General features: G+C 42.1%; 1 protein-coding gene across 2 annotated transcripts in view; it reads left to right on the top strand.

Annotated features, from left to right (window-relative positions):
- The first annotated feature begins 5,529 nt into the window (after positions 1-5,529).
- The window catches only part of LOC106094829 (zwei Ig domain protein zig-8), a 354,622-nt gene continuing 336,690 nt past the window's right edge, over positions 5,530-23,461 (top strand). For both annotated transcript variants that reach the window (XM_059362936.1, XM_059362935.1), the window contains exon 1: positions 5,530-6,379. The gene's annotated coding sequence lies outside the window, so the exon portion shown is untranslated. The remainder of the gene's footprint in view (positions 6,380-23,461) is intronic.

Raw genomic sequence — 23,461 nt, 5'->3', positions numbered from 1 at the left:
TATGAGCAGAACAATGATATCAGATTAGCAGTACACAACCTTATACCTTTAATTTAACCTCATATTGTCATCATTGGTGTATACAGCCGTTTGGTGGAGGGCGTCTATATGAGGGTTGTGCGCCACACTGTCACTTGATCACAAATTTTAATGACGCACTCAACTCAAACAAGTAAAAGCGTGCAAAGTTCGGCCGGGCCGAATCTTATATACCCTCCACCATGGATCGCATTTGTCGAGTTCTTTTCCCGGCATCTCTTCTTAGGCAAAAAAGGATATAAGAAAAGATTTCCTCTGCTATTAGAGCGATATCAAGATATGGTCCGGCTTTGACCACAATTAAATTATATGTTGGAGACCTGTGTAAAATGTCAGCTAATTCGAATTCTTATTCGAATTAGCTGACATTTTACACAGAGAGAGAGAGATAATAGAGAGATATATGGTAGCTGTATCGGGCTATAGACCGATTCAGACCATAATAAATACGTATGTTGAGGATCCGTCGTGGTGGAGGGTATATAAGATTCGGCCCGGCCGAACTTAGCACGCTTTTACTTGTTATATAAAATACTAGCTGATCCCGGCCCGTTCTGCTGCGCCCGATTATGCTATGTTGGAAAGAAGTACTCAAAATTTTAACATTTCTGCGTAAATGTAGTTGAAAATGTGTTCAAATTTTCCTATGGATTTTTCTACACTCAAGTACCTCTTATTTTAACCCCACATTCAAATGGTCTGTGGGGGGGTCCTTCTTGGGGTGTGGAGGACCCCAAGACACTTGGACCCAAAAGTGAAAGTCAATTTCATGTTCTATTCCCAAAGACCTTTAATTTAAGATCTATATTTTCATGGTCGGTAAATATGTCCGATTTGAGGGGTTTTATAGTGGTGGGGTGACCACGAAACACTTAGTTCCGCAATTGGATATAAGATTTGTTTTCTACTCTCAAATACCTTTTATTGGAGTCCCATATTGTAGTGGTTGGTCTATAAATCCGCTTGCCGGGTTTTGGGGGTGGGCGGCTCTTCTAGGCATCCCACCCCAGAATTTGATACCAAATTTTTTGCTTTCAGATCCTTCCTATCTTCCCATATTTTATTTTTCTTTATCCAAAGGACCGATAGGTCGTCATAACAAAGATACATGCTCATGATTAATTTTTACCACTCTGCCCTCTCTCTGCTCATGTTGGCATGTTTTTAATTGGATCAACTAAATCCAATTGGATCAAATAATTTCAGTTGAAGACTGCCAGATGACACTAATTTAAATGTTAGTGCTACTCGCTTAGAGTGGATCATTTGGTATGGTGGTTCTCTATGAATAGTCATTCATAGACAACCACCATACCAAACGACTACCTATTAAATAGTCATCATTTGGTCTTTTTTTATACCCCCCACCGAGGGATGGGGGTATATCCATTTTGTTATTCTGTTTGCAACATACCGAAATATCCATTTCTGACCCTATTAACCATATATATTCTTGATCAGCATAAAAATCTAAGACGATCTAGACATGTCCGTCCGTCTGTCTATTGAATACATGCTACAATCTTTAAAAATAGAGATATTGAGCTGAAACTTTGCACAGATTCTTTTTTTGTCCATAAGCAGGTTAAGTTCGAAGATGGGCTATATCGGACAAAATCTTGATATAGCCCCATATAGACCGATCGGCCGATTTAGGGTCTAAGGCCTTTAAAAGCCACATTTATTATCCGATTTTGCTTAAATTTGGGACAGTGAGTTGTGTTAGGCGCTTCAAAATCCTTCGTCCATTTGGCTCAGATCGGTCCAGATTTATAATCCGATTTCACTGAAATTTGACACAGTGTCTTATGTTAGGCTTTTCGACATCCGTGTCGTATATGGTTCAGATCGGTTTATTTTCAGATATAGCTACTAAAAAGATCACTATTTTGTTTTGCACAATTGAACAATTGAATTGTACGATTTTCTGTGGTAAAAAACTGATTTAGTTCTTACCATGTAAAACTCTTGAACAAAAAAGTGTTGCCCAGCAACACATCGTTTGGTCTCGTCTATCGTTGAGCTAAAAATGGTTGCAACCTTATCGTTAAGGTTTGCAACTCCTGCTTTCACGCTGAATATTATAATTTCGGGGCTATGGCGGCCTACACATTAATTAAATCACACAGTGTCCCGTTAGGTCATTAGAATTGATCGACTGTTTTGGGCTGGGGTTGTCCGCTAGATATATGAGCAGAACAATGATATCAGATTAGCAGTACACAACCTTATACCTTTAATTTAACCTCATATTGTCATCATTGGTGTATACAGCCGTTTGGTGGAGGGCGTCTATATGAGGGTTGTGCGCCACACTGTCACTTGATCACAAATTTTAATGACGCACTCAACTCAAACAAGTAAAAGCGTGCAAAGTTCGGCCGGGCCGAATCTTATATACCCTCCACCATGGATCGCATTTGTCGAGTTCTTTTCCCGGCATCTCTTCTTAGGCAAAAAAGGATATAAGAAAAGATTTCCTCTGCTATTAGAGCGATATCAAGATATGGTCCGGCTTTGACCACAATTAAATTATATGTTGGAGACCTGTGTAAAATGTCAGCTAATTCGAATTCTTATTCGAATTAGCTGACATTTTACACAGAGAGAGAGAGATAATAGAGAGATATATGGTAGCTGTATCGGGCTATAGACCGATTCAGACCATAATAAATACGTATGTTGAGGATCCGTCGCACAAAATTTCAAGCAAATCGGATAATAATTGCGACCTCTAGAGGCTCAAGAAGTCAAGATCCAAGTCGGTTTTTATGGCACCTATATCAGGTTATGAACCGATTTGAAAGTTATTTGACACAGTTGTTGAAAGAAAATTTCAGCCAAATCGAATAGGAATTGCGCCCTCTAGAAACTCAAAAAGTAAAGACCCCAGATCTGCTTATATGAGAGCTATATCAGGTTATGAACCGATTTAAACCATACTAGGCACAGTTGTTGGATATCATAATACTTCGTGCAAAAATTCATTCAAATCGGATAAGAATTGCGCCCTCTAGAGGCTCCAGAAGTCAAGACCCAAGATCGGTTTATATGACAGCTATATCAGGTTATGGACCGATTTGAACCATACTCGGCACAGTTGTTGAATATCATAACAAAACACGTCGTGCAAAATTTCATTCCAATCGGATAAGAATTGCGCACTATAGAGGCTCAAGAAGTCAAGACCCAATTCGGTTTTTATGGCAGCTATATCAAAAGATGGACCGATCGGAGTTAGCGTACTTTCGACAGACGGACGGACAGACGGACAGACTCACGGACGGACGGACGGACGGACAGTCGGACGGACGGACGGACATGGCTAGTTCGACATAAAATGTCGCTACGATCAAGAATATTTATACTTTATGGGGTCTCAGACGAATATTTCGAGTAGTTACAAACAGAATGACGAAATTAGTATACCCCGATCCTATGGTGGAGGGTATAAAAAATATATCACTTAATTCCCTATTGTTTTAATAGGTCAAATAACCTATTAGAGGCGATTTTAGGAGGTTAAACACCACCTAGGTTCTTGGACACAAAGTTTAATGTCATATTCGTAATCTGCTCTCAAATGCCTATCATTTGAGTTTCATCAAGCTATGATTGAGTAGTATTCCCAATCGGGGAGCTTATCAGAGATGGGGCGACTATCAATTACTTGGACCTCGTTTTTTATGTCAAATTCGTAGTCTACTCCCGAATACGTTTCATTTGAGTCCTTTATTGATATATACGTCCAATATGTCTATTTGGAGCCGTTTTCGGTTTTGGGCTACCCCTTGAATACTTGAACCCAAGTTTTTTTTTACCACATTCGTTTTATACTCTCCAATATCTTTCATTTGATACCATATTGTCCCTATCGGTCAACTTTTAATTTTGCAACCCCCCTTCCAACATCAACAAATTACATAGCCTATTGCTCCTTCCGGATCATATTCGTAATCTACTCGCGAATACCTTTCATTCGAGCCCCATATTGACATTATCATCCAATAAACCATTTTGGGGGGTTTTGTGGTCGGGGCAGCCCCCCAATTATTTGGACTCAATTTTTAATATGGAAATCGTAATCTACTCTTGAAAACCTTTCATTTATGTCCTATATTGTCCCTATCGGTCCACTTTTAGTTTTGGGTGGTACTGTTGGGGTAAATAGGAGGGTCCGCCCCCCTTGTGATATCAAAAACTTATATAGCCTGTTGCTCCTTCCGGACCATATTCGTAATCTATTCCCGAATACCTTTCATTCGATTCCCATTTAGTCATTATCGTACGGAATTTGTACTCTACTCTTGAATACCTTTCATTTAAGTCCCATATTGTCCCAATCGGTCCACTTTTATTTTTGGCTGGTACTTTTGGGGTAAGAGGGAAGGTCCGCCCCCAATGCGATATCAAAAAATTATATAGCCTACTGCTCCTTCCGGACCACTCCCCACAATCTGTGAAAGTTTCAAAGAAATCGGTTTAGCCGTTTTTGAGTCTATACGGAACAAACAAATTTACAAACCCACAAACAAACATACATACAAACACAAATTCATTTTTATATATATCGATTTAGATGACTTTTCGTTTAGACCGTTTTCCTCAGCTCACCACGTCCATATCGTAAAATATTCGTTCAAATGCAAATTTCGCCCATGAACATTAGACTAAGGAATCGGGGCAAACTTCTCATATATCAGTGAGTGCAGTCCGATTCAAATTTTTAGCTCAATGATAAGGGGCCTCCTTTTTATAGCCGATTCCGAACGGTGGGCCGCAGTGCGACACCTCTTTGGAGAAAAGTTTTACATGGCATAGTACCTCACAAATGTTGCCAGCATTAGGAGGGCAAAACCACCATTGAAAATTTTTTCTGATGGTCTCGCCAGGATTCGAACCCAGGCGTTCAGCGTCAAAGGCGGACATGCTTACTTCTGCGCTACGGTGGCCTATTCGTTCAGTGAGCCAACATTGTGATTAAATCAATGGCGGACACAATATCACATGTGCACACTAGTCACAAGCCTATGGGCTTATGTTCTGGTGCACGTACACAATTATGTGCTATAGTATGTGTGTATTTGCCCACCACTAGGTTAAATCATTGTCATTTATTACAGTCGTAAAGTAAATATGTATAATGTTTTGACTTGTAGCTGATTTGCATACAACTACATTTTTATCTATGTTAAAAATACCCTCTTTTATTAAAATCCACCAAAATTGCTATAACAGAGAAAATAGCTACAATCAGTTCTCTCTTTCTCTTTCTTTTTGTCTCTTCCTCTTTCGTACAGTACACCAATCGCTCTCTTAGTTCTTCCGCGGTGAGACCAGAGCGAGAGATGAAAAGCAATCAATGTTAACATTTCACTCCCAAAAGTGTGGATAGGAATAAGGAAAACAAAAAATTATAGCAACGCCATTGACTGGCAGCACATGTTAAACTTGACAAGTAAATAACAGTTAGGTCAGTAGTATTAAAGTCGCTGCCCGCGTGTACATGGCAGACGGCATTGAAGCCGGCGGAAATCGAATAACCGATATGACAACGATAACTTGCGAGACCAATCGTAGCAAACTTTGTCACCCGTTGAAATGGCGTTGAAATGAACGAAAACAATAGTGGTCAACGAAGTTGGTGTTGTTTGGTGTGACAACATCCAAGTGCTTTGAATGGTGGTGGGCGAAAACCAAACGCACATACGCTCACCATGGCAAATGTAAAAGTGAACATTGAGACAGAATAACAACGAAAAACCAAAAACACAAATAACAGACATGGCAAACATATGATTTACTTGAAGGAATCTCGCTTGATTTGACTTGGTGTTGTATGCATGTATATAGAAGCCGAGAAAAGGCTTTTGGTAAATAACAATAATAACAAAAAAATGCTCGCACATTCACACATAGCTACGAAATTTATGAAATATCACAACAAAAACATTGCAAAGCGTATGTTGTTGTGCTTACATATTGGAATTACATACAACGATATATGGTTGAAACAAAATTTGCAAGAATACCCGTAGAAGGCCGCCCAGCCCACACCATGTGTAACATGTGAAGATAAAATTTGCTGAATGAGAAAAGAGTGTTACCAAAAACAAAAACAACAACAACGTTTTTTAGTTTGCCCAAAATTCCAAAAGATGTAAAGTGTGATAATAAGAGGAAAGAAATGACAGAAAAAAAGTTTGAAGTCTTTGGGCTTTTGCCAACAGTGTTAACAACAGACAACACAATGTAAACAAAGATGTGACTCTAAAAGAGCACATATAAGGAAGAGAGAGAGTGAGAGAGAGAGTGCTATATCTTGCTTATAGCACTATAGGTAAGCCAAATCATATTAAAGTTGACTACTTGATGACACTTATAATTTATTAAAGTTACATTAAAAATTACCTTAACCACAAGCGATAATCAGATTAAAATTTCGTTGGCGGGTTCATGACCCGGATAAGATGACAAATTCAATTCTGAGCAACAAATTCGAGCAAATTGGATTTTTTCAACTTTTCAAAAAAGAAGAGTAAAGGTTAAACCAATTGTTATCCCCTCTTTGCTTACTGTAAAGGATGATTTCTAAAAGCTACAGGAAAGTTTTATAAAAAAAAAAACGCATAACATTCAGAACAAGTACATATAAGCGTGCTAAGTTCGGCCGGGCCGAATCTTATATACCCTCCACCATGGATCGCATTTGTCGAGTTCTTTTCCCGGCATCTCTTCTTGGGCAAAAAAAGGATACAAGAAAAGATTTGCTCTGCTATTAGAGCGATATCAAGACATGGTCCGGTTCGGACCCCAATTAAATTATATGTTGGAGACCTGTGTAAAATGTCAGCCAATTCCAATAAGAATTGCGCCCTTTAGGGGCTCAAGAAGTAAATAGAGAGATCAAGCTGTATCAGGCTATATACCGATTCAGACCATAATAATACGTATGTTTATGGTCATGATAGGATCCGTCGTATAAAATTTCAGGCAAATCGGACAATAGTTGCGACCTCTATAGGCTGAAGAAGTCAAGATCCCAGATCGGTTTATATGGCAGCTATATCAGGTAATAAACAGATTTAAACCTTATTTGGCACAGTTGTTCAAAGTCATAATAGTTGAAAGTCATAATTTCTAAAGCAAGCTAAAAGTAACAGCTGATAACTGACAGAAGAAAGAATGCAATTACAGAGTCACAAGCTGTGAAAAAATTTGTCAACGCCGACTATATGAAAAATCCGCAATTACTTTTTGGGCAACCCAATACGTCATGCAAAATTTCACCCAAATCGGATAGGAAATGCGCCCTCTAGAAGCTCAAGAAGTCAAGTCCCCAGATCGGTTTATATGACAGCTATATCAGGTTATGAATCGATATAGCTTTCGGTTCATAACCTATGCCATACTTGGCACAGTTGTTGGATATCATAACAAAACACGTCGTGCAAAACTTCATTCAAATCGGATAAGAATTGCGCCCTCTAGAGGCTCAAGAAGTGAAGATTCAAGATCGGTTTATATGGCAGCTATATTAGGTTATTGACCGATCTTAACCTTATATAGCACAGTTGTTGGAAGTCATAGCGAAACACGTCGTGCAAAAATTCATTCCAATCGGATAAGAATTGCGCCCTCTAGAGGCTCAAGAAGTCAAGACCCAAGATCGGTTTATATGGCAACTATATCAGGTTATGGACCGATTTGAACTATACTTGGCACAGTTGTTGGATATCATAACAAAACACATGGTGAAAAATGTCTTTCCAATCGGATAAGAATTGCGCCTTCTAGAGGCTCAAGAAGTCAAGACCCAAGATCAGTTTATATGGCAGCTATATCGAAACATGGACCGATATGGCCCATTGACAATCCCAACCGACCTACACTAATAAGAAGTCATTGTGCAAAATTTCAAATGGCTAGCTTTACTCCTTCGAAAGTTAGTGTGCTTTCAACAGACAGACGGACGGATGGACAGACGGACGGACATGGCTAGATCGACATAAAATATCACGACGATGAAGATTATACAAACTTTATGGGGTCTCAGACGAATATTTCGAGTAGTTACAAACAGAATGACGAAATCAGTTTGCCTTCATCCTATGGCGGAGGATATAAAAATACTTGAAATCTTTTTTATACCCTCCACCATAAGATGGGGGGTATACTAATTTCGTCATTCTGTTTGTAACTACTCGAAATATTCGTCAGACCCCATAAAGTATATATATTCTTCATCGTCGCGACATTTTATGTCGATCTAGCCATGTCCGTCCGTCGGTCCGTCTGTCTGTCGAAAGCACGCTAACTTCCGAAGGAGTAAAGCTAGCCGCTTGAAATTTTGCACAAATACTTCTTATTAGTGTAGGTCGGTTGGTATTGTAAATGGGCCATATCGGTCCATGTTTTGATATAGCTGCCATATAAACCGATCAAGGGTCTTGACTTCTTGAGCCTCTAGAGTGCGCAATTCTTATCCGATTGGAATGAAATTTTGAACGACGTGTTTTCTTGTGATATCCAACAACTGTGCCAAGTATGGTCGAAATCGGTCCATAACCTGATATAGCTGCCATATAAACCGATCTGGGGTCTTGACTTCTTGAGCCTCTAGAGTGCGCAATTCTTATCCGATCAGAATAAAATTTCGCACGACGTGTTTTGTTATGATATCCAACAACTGTGCCAAGTATGGTTCAAAGCGGTACATAACCTGATATAGCTGCCATATAAACCGATCTTGGGTCTTGACTTCTTGAGCCTCTAGAGTGCGCAATTCTTATCCGATTGAAATGAAATTTTGCACGACGTGTTTTATTATGATATCCAACAACTGTGCCAAGTATGGTTTAAATCGGTTCATAACCTGATATAGCTGCCATATAAACCGATCTTGGCTCTTGACTTCTTGAGACTCTAGAGGGCACAATCCTTATCCGATTTGAATGAGTTTTTGCACAAAGTATTTTGCCATGATATCCAACAACTGTGCCAAGTATAGTTGAAATCGGTCTATAACCTGATATAGCTGTCATATAAACAGATCTGGGGATTTGACTTCTTGAGCTTCTAGAGGCCGCAATTCCTATCCGATTTGGCTGAAATTTTGCATGACGTATTTTATTTTTATTTTCAACAACTGTGTCAAATAAGGTTCAAATCGGTTCATAACCTGATATAGCTGCCATATAAACCGATCTGGGATTTTGACTTCTTGACCCCAAGAGGTCGCAATTGTTATCCGATATGCCTGAAATTTTGTACGACGGATCCTCTCATGACCATCAACAAACGTGTTTATTATGTTCTGAATCGGTCTATACCCCGATACAGATCCCATATAAATCGTTCTCTCTATTTTACTTCGTGAGCCCCAATGGGCGCAATTCTTATACGAATTGGCTGAAATTTTACACAGGTCTCCAACATATCATTTAATTGTGGTCCGAACCGGACCATATCTTGTTTGAATTGATAGTACGGTTCAATATAACCTAATATTTTAAGATTATTTCCTGCAAATGTTTACCGTGACTGCTCCTCATTTGGTCTTTAAGCTTAGTCCAATTTTGGCATACTCTTTCCCACATTTCGGCCAGTATCTTTGTCTTTCAATGCATCAATTGAAGCGGGCTTGTCTGTATAGACATGAGCTTTAACATAGCCCCACAAAAAAAAAAACAGCCTAAAGGCGTTAAATCGCACCATTTAGGCGGCCAAATGACCGGTCGCGAACGTGAAATAAAATGTTCGCCTCTCAATAAGTCCATTGTTACAGTAACGTTACGATCCGCAACATCTTGAAGAAGTACGGTCCAATGATGGCACGAGCCTGCATGCATTGATAGCTCTTGCCTTGGTTTTGGCTGATCTTCTCTTCAAAGTCAACAACTCTGCTTATTTGCGTACCCATTGAGCCAAAAATGGGCAACCTACCTGTAGAAGAAGAAGAAGCACGCGATGAAATTTCTTAACAGAGCACGCATTTTGATAGTAAAATTCAATAATGGGTTGTCCAAAAAGTAATTGCGGATTTTTCATATAGTCGGCGTTGACAAATTTTTTCACAGCTTGTGACTCTGTAATTGCATTCTTTCTTCTGTCAGTTATCAGCTGTTACTTTTAGCTTGCTTTAGAAAAAAAGTGTAAAAAAAGTATATTTGATTAAAGTTTATTCTAAGATTTATTAAAAATGCATTTACTTTCTTTTAAAAAATCCGCAATTACTTTTTGGGCAACCCAATATACACCAAACTTAAGATGTTTGACAGTGAAACAAAACACGAAATTCGCGTAAGCTGGTTGCTAAAAATATAGTAGCTTTAATTCGGCCGGGCCGAATCTTGAGAAACCACCACCATGGGTCCTGCTACAAAATTTATACATACTGAATTTAGTTGAAGGGCGTAATTATATTCTACATACCAAACTTCTGTAGAACCAGCAAAAATTAAAGTTTGTACGAGCAGAACAATTATAATCGAGAGACCGGTTCATACGGGATCTAAATGAGGTTATAGACTGATTTAAACCGTACTGGGCACAGTTGTTGGAAGTCATCGGACAATAAATGCTTCATTTATTGGCCCAAAATTTTAAATGGAGCGATCGGTCTATATGGTAGCACTATTCAAATCTAGACCGATATGGGCCAAAATAAAGAAGGATGTAGAAGGTCCTTACACAACGCACTGTCCCAAGTTTCGGCGACATCGGACAATAAATGCGCCTTTTATGGGCCCAAACCCTTAAATCGAGAGATCGGTCTATATGTGCCATATTGCAGAAATATGTTGAGGGGCTTAACTTAACTCACAGTCCCAAATTTTGGTAAAATTGGATAATAATTGCTCCTTTTATGGGCCCAAAACCTAAAATCGAGAGATCGGTCTATATGTCAACTATATCCAAATCTGAACCGATCCGGGCTAAATTAAAGAAGGATGTCGTTTGGCCTAACACAACTCAAATGCAAATTTTGCCCACGAACATTCCATTAAGGAACATGGGCAAACTTCTCACATATCAATGAGTGCAGTCCGATTCAAGTTTAAGCTCAATGATAAGGGGCCTCCTTTTTATAGCCGAGTCCGAACGGCGTGCCGCAGTGCGACACCTCTTTGGAGAAATGTTTTACATGGCATAGTACCTCACAAAAGTTGCCAGCATTAGGACGGGAAAACCACCGCTGAAAATTTTTTCTGATGGTCTCGCCAGGATTCGAACCCAGGCGTATAGCGTCAAAGGCGGACATGCTAACCTCTGCGCTACGGTGGCCTCCACCTCCTAACACAACTCACTGCTCCAAATTTCAGCAAAATTGGATAATAATTGTGGCTTTTATAGGCCTAAGACCTTAAACCGGCAGATGGGTCTATATTGGAGCTATATGAATTTATAGTCCGATATAGTCCATCTTCGAACTTGACCTGATTCTCGACAAAACAAGGATCTGTGCAAATTTTCAGATTAATATCTCTTTTTTTAAAGACTGTAGCGTGATTTCAACAGACAGACGGACGGACATGGCTAGATCGTATTAGATTTTTACGCTGACCAAGAATATATACACTTTATCGCTGACCCGGTCCCGCTCCGCTGCGCCTTCTTTTACTTTATATGGAACAAAAGTTTCCTTGGAGTATTTATTTTCGACAATTAATGATCTTTTAGTGAAATATCATGCTAACTTGACTAACAGTTTAACAATATAAGTGCCTTTATCTGAATCCCATATGATCTTTATTGGTCTACGAATTTAAGTTTGGATGTAAGGTGTAATCCATTCTTAAAATATTTCATTTCAGTTCGATATTCTCATGATGTCTGATTAAGTGGTGTTTTCGGGGGAGAGGTGGTCCCCCAGATACTTGGCCCTGAAAAAATATCACCATCGTGCTCTTCTCTCAAATACCATTTATTTAAACCCCATACTGCCATTGGTTTAGGGGAGTTTACACGATGAGGCGTCCCCCAAACACATGGCCCCAAAATAGGTTATGAAATTCGTTGTCTAATCTTAAATGCCACATATTGGCATGGTCGAGAATTTTTTACCCTTTGCGGGGTGTTTTGGGAAAGGGTGATTCTACTCCCAATCTAATCTCACTTAAACTCCTTATTGCAAAAGTCAGCAAATATGTCCGGTTTGGGGTATTGGCCCTAAAAACTATAAATATTTAGTTCCACTCTCTTTAAGACCCAAATTGTTTTGGTGAGCAAATACTCCCTTTTTGGGGGTGTTTATGGTGGTGGGACGTCCGCTAGACAGTTGGCCCCTAATGTTGGTATCAGATACGTGGTGTACTCCCACATACCTTTAATTCGAGCCCCATATTTCCATAGTCGGCAAACATGACCGGCTGGGGGGTGTTTTGGGGGATAGGCGGCCACTCATTAAGTTGGCCTGGCAAATTTATATCGAATTCGTGATCTAATCTAAAAACCCTCTTATTTGAGCCTCATATTGCAATAGTCAGCAAATACTTCCTAGTTGGGTGGTGTTGTGGGTGTGGGATGGCCCCATAAACACTTTTCCCGAATATTGATATCAGATTCGTGCTTTACTTCCAAAGACCTTTCATTTGAGCCCCTTATTGCTATGGTCGTAAATTTGTCCCCATTGGGGAAGGTTTTTGGGGAGAGGCGGCCCCCCAAACACTTGGTCCCATATTTGGATATCAGATTCGAATTCTAAACTCAAATACCTTTTATGTAAGCCCCATATTACCATGGTTAGTAAATAAGTCATGTTTTGGGGAAGGGGTACACCCCCCCGCAGAAATGTGGTCCTACATTTGGATATTAGATTCGTATTCTACTCGTAAATACCTTAAATTTGAGTCCCATATTGCTATGGTCGGTAAATACGTCCGATTTAGGGGTGTTTTGGGGCTTGGGGTGGTCCCCCTAACACTTGTTCCGACAATTGGATATCAGATACGTTTTCTTATCCTAAATACCTTTCATTTGAGTCCCATATTGTTGTGATTGGTGTAAATATATATTTGGTAGGTTTTAGGGTGGGGCGGCCCCCCTAGGTGCCCCTTCCGAAATTTGGATACCAAATTTTTATTTTTAGGGTACTATATGAGAACACACAAAATTTCGCTTAATTCGCACCACCCATCTTTGAGATCTGGCGTTTTTGAATATTAGGGTAAGGGGGAGAGTATGGGTAATTTCATCCCAATCGGATTAGAATTGCGCACTCTAGAGGCTCAAAAAGTCAAGACCCAAGATCGGTTTATATGGCAGCTATATCAAAACATGGACAGATATGGCCTATTTACAATACCAACCGACCTACACTAATAAGAAGTACTTGCGCAAAATTCCAAGCGGCTAGCTTTACTCCTTCGGAAGTTAGCGTGCTTTCGCCAGACAGACGGACGGACAGACGGACGGACAGACGGACGGACGGATGGACAGACGGACGGACGTTAAAAAGGCATTAAGTTCGGCCGGGCCGAACTTTGGATTCCCACCACCGCGGGTATATATGTAAACCCCCTTTCGTCGCAATTCAGTGAAAATTGGATAACTTATGCACCCAAATTCGGAACGGAAATTGAGTGGTCTGCTAAATATAAGTCACTCTTGAATTTTGTATTTCAAATTTCAACAAAATCGGGCAATAAATAAAGCTTTTATGAGCTTCAGACCCCTAATTGGCATATCGGTCTATATGACAGCTATATCCAACTACGGTCCGATCCGAACCATATTTGGGACGTATGTCGGAAGACCTAAAACTACCCACAGTTTCAAATTTCAGCGAAATCCAGTAATAAATAAAGCTTTAATGGGCTTCAGACCCTTTATCGGCAGATCGGTCTATTTGACAGCTATATCTAAATATAGTCCGATCTGTAACATATTTGGGTCGTCGGATGTTAGGAGGGCTTAGAACTGCGCACTATTCCAAGTTTCAGCGAATTCGGATAAAAAAGCTTTTATGGCCTTCAGACCCTTTATCGGGAGATCGGTCTAAATGGCAGCTATATATAAATATAGTCCGATCTAAACCATATTTAGGTCAGATGTCGGAAGGCTTAAAATAATCCACCGTTTTAAATTTCAGCGAAATCGGGTAATAAATAAAGCTTTTATGGGCTTCAGACCCTTTATCGGCAGATCGGTCTATTTGACAGCTATATCTAAATATGGACCGATCTAATCCATATTTGTGTCCTATGTTGGGAGGCCTCGGTTGAAAAATAAAGCTTTTATGGGCCTCAGACCATTTATCGGCAGATCGGTCTATATGACGGCTATATCCAAATATAGTCCGATTTGGCCAGTTCAAGAACTTACCAGCGTGCATAAAAAAGATGTATCTCTGCAAAATTTCAGCTCAATATCTCAATTTTTGAAGACTGTCGTGTAATAACAATGTACGAATAGACAGACAGGCACACGGACATCGTTAAATCGTTTTCGAATTTTACGACGATCCGAAATATATAAACTAATAGCTGACCCGGGCTCGCTACGATTTACTTTATATGGAACAAAATTTTCCTTGGAATATATATTTTCGAAATTAAAGAGCTTTTAGTGAAATACCATGCTACGAAAATAGTATATCGCTTGACTAACAATTTAACAATATAAGTACTTTTATATGAATTCCATATGAACTTTATTGGTCTACGAATTTATGTTTGGATGTAAGGTGTACTCCATTGGGGGTTGGGGTGGTCCCCCTAGCACTTGGTTCGACAAATGGATATCAGATACGTTTTCTTATTCTAAATACCTTTCATTTGAGTCCCATATTGTCGTGATTGGTCTAAACATATATTTGGTAGGTTTTAGGGTAAGGAGGCCCCCCTAGGTACCCCATCCGAAATTTGGATACCAAATTTTTATTTTTTAGGGTACTATATGAGAGCACACAAAATTTCGCTTAATTCGCACCACCCATCTTTGAGATCCGGCGTTTTTGAATATTAGGGTAAGGGGGAGGGTACACCCCCCCCCCCCCCCCCCACCCCCCCCCCCCCCCCCCCCCCCTCCATATATTAAAAAATGTAGTTCCCTATTTTCACCACAAGATCATTATGCACCATCTATGAAAATTTCTGATATCCATTTGTCGAACCAAGTGCTAGGGGGACCACCCCAACCCCCAATGGAGTACACCTTACATCCAAACATAAATTCGTAGACCAATAAAGTTTCATATGGAATTCATATAAAAGTACTTATATTGTTTAAATTGTTAGTCAAGCGATATACTATTTTCGTAGCATGGTATTTCACTAAAAGCTCTTTAATTTTCGAAAATATATATTCCAAGGAAAATTTTGTTCCATATAAAGTAAATCGTAGCGAGCCCGGGTCAGCTATTAGTTTATATATTTCGGATCGTCGTAAAATTCGAAAACGATTTAACGATGTCCGTGTGCCTGTCTGTCTATTCGTACATTGTTATTACACGACAGTCTTCAAAAATTGAGATATTGAGCTGAAATTTTGCAGAGATACATCTTTTTTATGCACGCTGGTAAAGTTCTTGAACTGGCCAAATCGGACTATATTTGGATATAGCCGTCATATAGACCGATCTGCCGATAAATGGTCTGAGGCCCATAAAAGCTTATTTTTCAACCGAGGCCTCCCAACATAGGACACAAATATGGTTTAGATCGGACTATATTTAGATATAGCTGTCAAATAGACCGATCTGCCGATAAAGGGTCTGAAGCCCAATAAAAGCTTTATTTATTACCCGATTTCGCTGAAATTTAAAACGGTGGATTATTTTAAGCCTTCCGACATCTGACCTAAATATGGTTTAGATCGGACTATATTTATATATAGCTGCCATTTAGACCGATCTCCCGATAAAGGGTCTGAAGGCCATAAAAGCTTTTTTTATCCGAATTCGCTGAAACTTGGAATAGTGCGCAGTTCTAAGCCTCCTAACATCCGACCCAAATATGTTACAGATCGGACTATATTTAGATATAGCTGTCAAATAGACCGATCTGCCGATAAAGGGTCTGAAGCCCCATTAAAGCTTTATTTATTACTGGATTTCGCTGAAATTTGAAACTGTGGGTAGTTTTAGGTCTTCCGACATACGTCCCAAATATGGTTCGGATCGGACCGTAGTTGGATATAGCTGTCATATAGACCGATATGCCAATTAGGGGTCTGAAGCTCATAAAAGCTTTATTTATTGCCCGATTTTGTTGAAATTTGAAATACAAAATTCAAGAGTGACTTATATTTAGCAGACCACTCAATTTCCGTTCCGAATTTGGGTGCATAAGTTATCCAATTTTCACTGAATTGCGACGAAAGGGGGTTTACATATATACCCGCGGTGGTGGGAATCCAAAGTTCGGCCCGGCCGAACTTAATGCCTTTTTACTTGTTAATATTCGTACATTTTGGTACCAATATTGGTACTATGTGGTACTTTCTGTGCAGATGGAGTTAGAGGTCTGAAATTTGGCATGTAGGTATAACTTAGAAATATCTGAATGGCGACAAATGATTTTTTCAGAATTCGAACATATTGGTAGCAAATTTGGTACTGTCATTAAAGATGGAGCTAGAGGTACGAAATTTGGCAAGTAGGTTCAACTAAGAAATAGATGATAGATGACTAACTGATCTATAAAAAATTTTTACTTTTTAGTACCAAAATTGCTACCAATTTTTACCTTCTGTTCAGATGGAGGTCTGAACTTTGGAATGCAGGTACAACTAATAAACATGAGATAGGTGACTAAATGTTCTACGGATTCTGTTAAAAATGTATAAAAAATAATTTTAGTTAGGGCATTATTTTATTCTGCTTACCAAATTTTTTTCAAACCAGCAAACATTAAAGCTTCTAGGAACCGAACAAGGGTGATCGATAGACCGGTTTATATGGAAACCATATCAGGTTATAGACTGATTTGAACCACAGTTGTTGGAAGACATAACAAAACACCGCATGCAAAATTTTAGCCTAATCGGACAAAAATTTCGACTTGTAAGGGCTCAAGAAGTCAGATCGAAAGATTCGGAAGCTATATCAGGTTACAGACCGATTTGACGCGTACTTGGCACAGTTGTTGGAAGTCATAACAGAACACGACAGAGGCAAGAGGCTTTACTTGCTATAGAGAGCCTGATGACCTACATCAATAAAAACTGTTTGCGCAAAATTTCAAGCGGCTAGTTTTAAGCGTTCGATCGCTGTCGTGATTTCGACAGACAGACGGACGGACATGACTAGATCGACTCTGAATGTCGAGACGATCGAAATACAGATCTATAGGGTCTTAGATCTGTATTTCGAGGTGTTACAAACGGAATGACTAGATTAATATACCCCTATGGGTATAAAAACACACGGGATTGGTACTTTAATAGAAATAAATTTTAAATTTCCTAGAGACAAATGTTTGAAATAAAACAAATTTGCGAATGATGAATGAATTCCGTAAACGTTGAGTATGAACAGCTGTTGTGAAAATTGATACGTCAAAATCCAAAACTCCCCAAATTGGGAAATGTGTTTAGTAGGTAAGATATTGATTAAAAGCAATTTGTCAGCAGGCTTTTTTCTATAGGAGTAAACTTTTATATTCCTCTAACATTTAAACATCGAAACATAGTGTAGGTCGTTTGGGATTGTAAATGGGCTAAATCAGTCCATGCTTTGATATGGCTACCATATAAACCGATCTTGGGTCTTGAGATCTTGGCCGAAATTTTGCACGTGGTGTTTTAGTATGACTTCCAACAACTGTGCAAAGTATGGTTCAAAACAGTCCATAACCTGATATAGCGGTCATACAATCCGATCTGGGGTCTTGACTTCCTGACCCGGGGTTCAAATCGGTCCTTAACACGATTTTTTTTAAGTGGCAGTCTGCCACTTAAATGTTGCCGTCCATTGTGATACCACCGGAACAGAAGAAGGAAAACTCATTCTAGTTCCTAACATTAATCGCTTTAAAAAGCCCAATAACTTGCAAATGTTCATTTCCGCTAAATCAGACAGGTTCTCAAGGAAATGAGTACTTAAAGTGGAACTCGTTCTAACTGCTGGTGCTGGACACACACACAAAAGGTGTTCTATAGTCTCTTCTTCCTCGATGTACCTACAGCTTCGGCAAAAGTCGATGCTGGCATCCTTCAGTCTGCCAGCATATCTTCCGATCTGTGACAATGACTGAGACGTATGTTCTAGCCAACGATAGCAACGCAGTAGACCTCTTCAAGTCTAGATGAGGCCACATAGTTTTGGAATGCTCACAGCCCCCTCTTTGTGTTGCCCTTCGGGCCTGGTCCTGCAAACTTAGCTTACATGTCGCTAAAGGCATACTCACAGATTCCAGTTTCCCTGGAGTGTGTAAGGTAGTTCCTAGTCTCGCTAGCTCGTCCGCTTTACAATTTCCTGTGATATCTCTGTGGCCCGGCAACCAGAACAGGTGAATTCTGGGCGGTTTTTATGTTCAGAAATACGTTCTCCAGGTATTTATTTTGGCTGCATGGCTGTCTGAGAAGATATTTATGCCAATCTTCCAATCTTTAGACTTAGGCCGAAGCCAAAGTCCGGGCGGTCTCGTACGAACGTCGCGTCACGAATAAATTCGTAAGTCACCCGACCATTGTCACTGTTCGTCCATCTAGTCCTCCACCTATCATCAAGACGCTCCAAAAGGAGTGTCTTGAGCCGCCTAATATCCCCATCTGCAAGCTCCGAAGCGGTGAGCCAATCCTCACGCACTAATGGAATTCCCTTTTTCACACTATACAGAACGGCCATGTAACTCACGAGTAAGTCAAGCGGGGGCGCGCCAAGCAATACCTGTAGTGCATCTGTCGAAACAGTCCTGCACACAGGCAAGCAAGCCAGCATTGCCACCCTCTGACAAGAGAGGATCTTCTTCCGTCCTAAGACAGTCGCAGCAATTCCGTGCCATACAGGCGCTCCATAAGTTGCACAAGCAACAAATAGACCACCATATATGGACCGAACAGCGCGACGACTAAGACCCCAATCACTTCTCAGAACACGGTTAACCATGCCGGCTACTCCAGTCATCTTCTCCTTCACCCGATCCAAATGGACCAGGAAACCCATTCTCTCCGAAACAGTCACTCCCAGATATTTGACGAGCGCTACGTTCCTGATGCTAGCTCTGCCAGATCGAATCGTGGGTGGACGATTCCGCGACAAGATGCCCTTGAGCAACATTATCACGGTTTTGTCCTCCGCGACGTCAACACCAACACGATCGCTCCATTCGCGCACAATGCCCATGGCAAGCTCACCACGAGTTTCCAGAGCAAGTCTGGAATCTCCTTCAACCAGGATGAGCAGGTCATCCGCATATGCGCTGATTTTGAAGGACTCAGCGAGACGTCCCAGCAGGGGATCCATCATGAGGTTCCATATATATGGAGCACAGATGGAGCCCTGAGGGCAGCCACGCTGAATATCCTTCCAAACCGTATCGCTAGCACCAACCACGCAAGCTCTTCTATCACAGAAGTAACTACGCCAGAGAGAAAGTTCCCGACAACCTATTTCGCCTAATCTCGTGAGTACACTACGCCATGAAAGGTAATCAAACGCGCCTTTGAAATCGACAAATATGCCAAGGACATATTTGGCGCTCGATTCTCTCACACAGTTCTGCACGTGGATCCAGGCATCCACAGTGCTCTTTTCCTCCCGAAAGCCGAACTGGTACGGAGAAGTACCCTCCTCGTAGCCCTCCCTAAATCTTGTCACCATTATCCTCTCCAATACTTTTGCAAGCACGGGGAGGAGACTGATGCCCCGATACGATCTTGGATTGCTCCTCAATCGATCGGGCGATTTCAGAAGGACTACGACTCGAGCACATTTCCACGTACGAGGGAAATAACCTGCTTCGACACAATGTGTGAGGATCAACTCGACATGGTCAGGTATAGCCTTCCAGATGCTTTTACACATCTGTCCAGTCATACCGTCCATGCCAGATGACCTCCCGCTTCTAAGCCGGCAGACACTGTCCACTATCTCGACCCTTTCCAGACTTGGAGGAGGCACGATCATCTCCACACTGGGAGCCTGTTCGTGCTCATCCGCATCGGGAAAGAACGTTCCCATTAACACCCTAGCACACTCGTTCCAAGAAGTCAACACGTTGTCACCCACTCTAAAACCACCCAGGTCACCTTGACTAGAACCCTGTTGCCCACCGCGCCGGCACACGCGGTATACCTTGCCCCATGGATCATCTCTGTTGTCCTGTACAAATCTCCTAAAGTGATCTTCCTTGCTCCTAATCAACAGTTGCTTGTACGTCCTCAAATTGCTAAGGTAGTCGTTTCGGCGTGAGACAAGATCCTCAGCATTGGAACTTCTGGCTCTTTGGAATCGCTTCCTCAGACGCCTGACGTTCCGCCGCATTGTCTCCAGCTCACGGGTCCACCACTTGACCTTACTTGGTTTCGCCTTTCGACGTCTGCCAAGGAGCGCATCATTCACCGCGCTCATCCACTCGTCTACCTTAGCAATTTGGTCATCTATAGTCAGTGCCCTAAAGTCATCTAAAGACAATGCTGATGCAGTCTCCCTAAAACTTTCCACATACAAGTCCCAGTTCACGTCTCGATCTTTCCAGCACCTGGATCGTTCAGTCGTAACCCGAGTCCGTCGATCCCTGGAAGTGACCATAATCTCAATCGGATTATGGTCACTTGAGCCCCATTCGTCACAAACCCTCCACCTAAACTGGTAAGCAGTAAATGCCGCCCCATTTGCAGCCGTAACGTCAATGTCGCTAACGCCTGAAGGCCCATCAAAGGTATATTTCTTGCTCGGTACGTTCAACACACCGACGTCATTCAAAGTCAACCATTCGCTAAGCAACTGCCCACGATGGCGATTCTCATGACCAAGCGAGTGCTGGGTCATTTTCGAGAACCACATCGGGGAGGTTGCGTTGGCGTCTAAACTTAGGATGAGCGGATTGCTACTCGCGAGTAGTAGCACCGTATCCATATATCCAAGATAGGGCTCCAAGTCGGCGTCTCCTTCAGATTGAGGGAGTACAGCTCCGCCATGAACTCATCGGGAGTTATGGCAGCATGTACCCCCCTTACAACGACCTTCGGGCCCAGCTTCTCGCGGACCTCCACCTCCGCGAACTTGCCGTTCGCCCTGATCCGCTCCCTCTCAGCCACCGACGGGGTGCGGATAACCGCTCCGCCATCCCGAGTCGGCCGGACACCATGGACCCTCACACCAAGTGTAGGGCCCACCTCCTCCACCACCTTCTTCACGACCTCAGCCGAAGTCGTCACCGCCTTCCCCTTGCCCTTCACCACCACCGACCATGTCTCCACCGGCTTCACAACCGGCACAGACGGGGCGGCAGCGACAGCAACGGGGGCAGCGGGGGCAACAAATGTGCCAGTTCTCGCGTTCACAGCCCCGGGGGCAACAGCAACAGGCTGACGCCCATCCACCAACGCGCCGCGAACAGCCATCGCCTCATAAGCCGACAGCTTACCCTTCATAGCCTCGTTATCCAGCATCAGCCTCATGAGTAGCTCCTCATACTGCCCAGCATACTGGATAACCCTTCTCGCCATACTCCCACTCACACGAGCCTCATATGCAGCACCCACCAACGCATCCGTCACCTCCTTCATCTCCCCTACCGTGACGCCTTGCTTCCCCAACGGTGCAGCAAATACCCGTCTGCGAGCCCTACTCTCCCGCTGCTCCCCCTTCCACGGAGTCGATGGACCCCCACCTTCACTGGCAACACCAGCACCGCCATCAACCACCGCCGCCGCACTGGCACTACCACCAGCGCCATCAACCCCTCCAGCTGTCCTCCTACTACCAGATGGCAATTCACCACCACCTGCCACCACCTTCCCCCCCTTCCCAACCGATACACCAGGCGAACCCAGTTTCAGGCGCTTCCCATCCTCGCCTCCACTGCCACTGGACAACAAGTCCACTGACTCCTTCCTCATCATCATCCCAGCCCGAGCCACCGACGAATCGGTGCTAATCCCACCATCCGAGGTCCCCCCACCTCCTACACTCCCCTTCTTCCCCTTGCTCCTCTTCACCATACCAAAGCTCCTCCGTCTAACCTGTCTCACTTTGTCTAGTCACAATGTCCAAAGGTATAAGATGTAGCATTGGATTCAGTGCATCAGATGGTGTCTTCCTCAGTGCGGCTGTGAAGCACAAACAAGCCATCCTTTGGATCCGATTAAGTATTGAACAGTAGGTGGACTTTTGAAGCGTCGTCTACCAGACCACAACACCATATAGCATTATGGGTCTGGCAACTGCAGTATATACCATATGCATGACACGCTGTCTAAACCCCCAACTTTTGCAAATGGCTCTCTTGCAGGTGTGTAGGGCAAGAATTGCCTTTCTTGCCCTTTCCAGTAGGTCCAACATTGAGACCCACCCACACAGGGCTTGTCGGGTCCCGTTTCGATGCAATCCCCTCCTGTTTCGATTGTGGCGGGGGGATTTTCAGTCTCCTGCGATCCGCCAGACTTTAGCGATGTGGTCGATAGTTCCTAAGACAAGTGTTCGGCAACAACTGCTTAGTCGTCTCAATTCCCTCATGTTGAATCGGTAGGATACAATCCCTTCCCATCTGCAGTCACCATCAGCCTCATCCAACCTACCAATCTTCCAGTCGGTGGTTGAAAGATTGGGATTACATTCAATTCGTCTTCCAAGTATGGATTCTGGATCCGAGGGAATTCTTGGTATCCAGGCGTGTGCAATTGGCCGAGAAGGAATATCTTCTTTCTTGACTAGATCTCACCAATCTTTTTTAGCGCACAACGATACATTTCAATTTAGCGTTGATCCCCGAAGGCCATTAGTCTGTATACCGGCCTGCATCGTCAAAAAGGAAATTCCGCAAAGACATCGGAGACTGATGACAGTCCATCCCACTCCAATTATTCCTAGGTATGCAGCCCTGTTCTTCTCCCTTATCGACAACTGCCATCACCAAACTGTCCCCAGGAACATTAGCAAAGGTTTTTGGACCCACTTTACTACTGTTCGTCCTAGATCTTTTAGGAATGGGATGCCCTTCAGGTGACCCGATATAGCTGCTTTATAAACCGATATTCAATCTTGACTCCTTGTGCGATTCTTATCCTATTTGGGTGAAATTTTGCATGACATGTTTCCGATGTTATGACTTCCAACAACTGTACCAAGTATGGTTGAAATCGGTCCATAACCTGATATAGCTGCCATATAAACCGATCTGGGGTCTTGACTTCTTGAGCCTCCAGGGGGCGTAATTATTATCCTATTCGGGTGAAATTTGGGTGAACATCGGCTTCTCCCATGACCTTCAACATACGTGTTAAATATGGTCAGAATCGGTCTGTATCCTGATAC

The sequence above is a fragment of the Stomoxys calcitrans genome, chromosome 1, assembly GCF_963082655.1.
Source record: "Stomoxys calcitrans chromosome 1, idStoCalc2.1, whole genome shotgun sequence".
In the NCBI taxonomy this organism is placed as follows: Eukaryota; Metazoa; Arthropoda; class Insecta; order Diptera; family Muscidae; genus Stomoxys; species Stomoxys calcitrans.
This window is presented reverse-complemented; position numbering and strand designations above follow the sequence as displayed.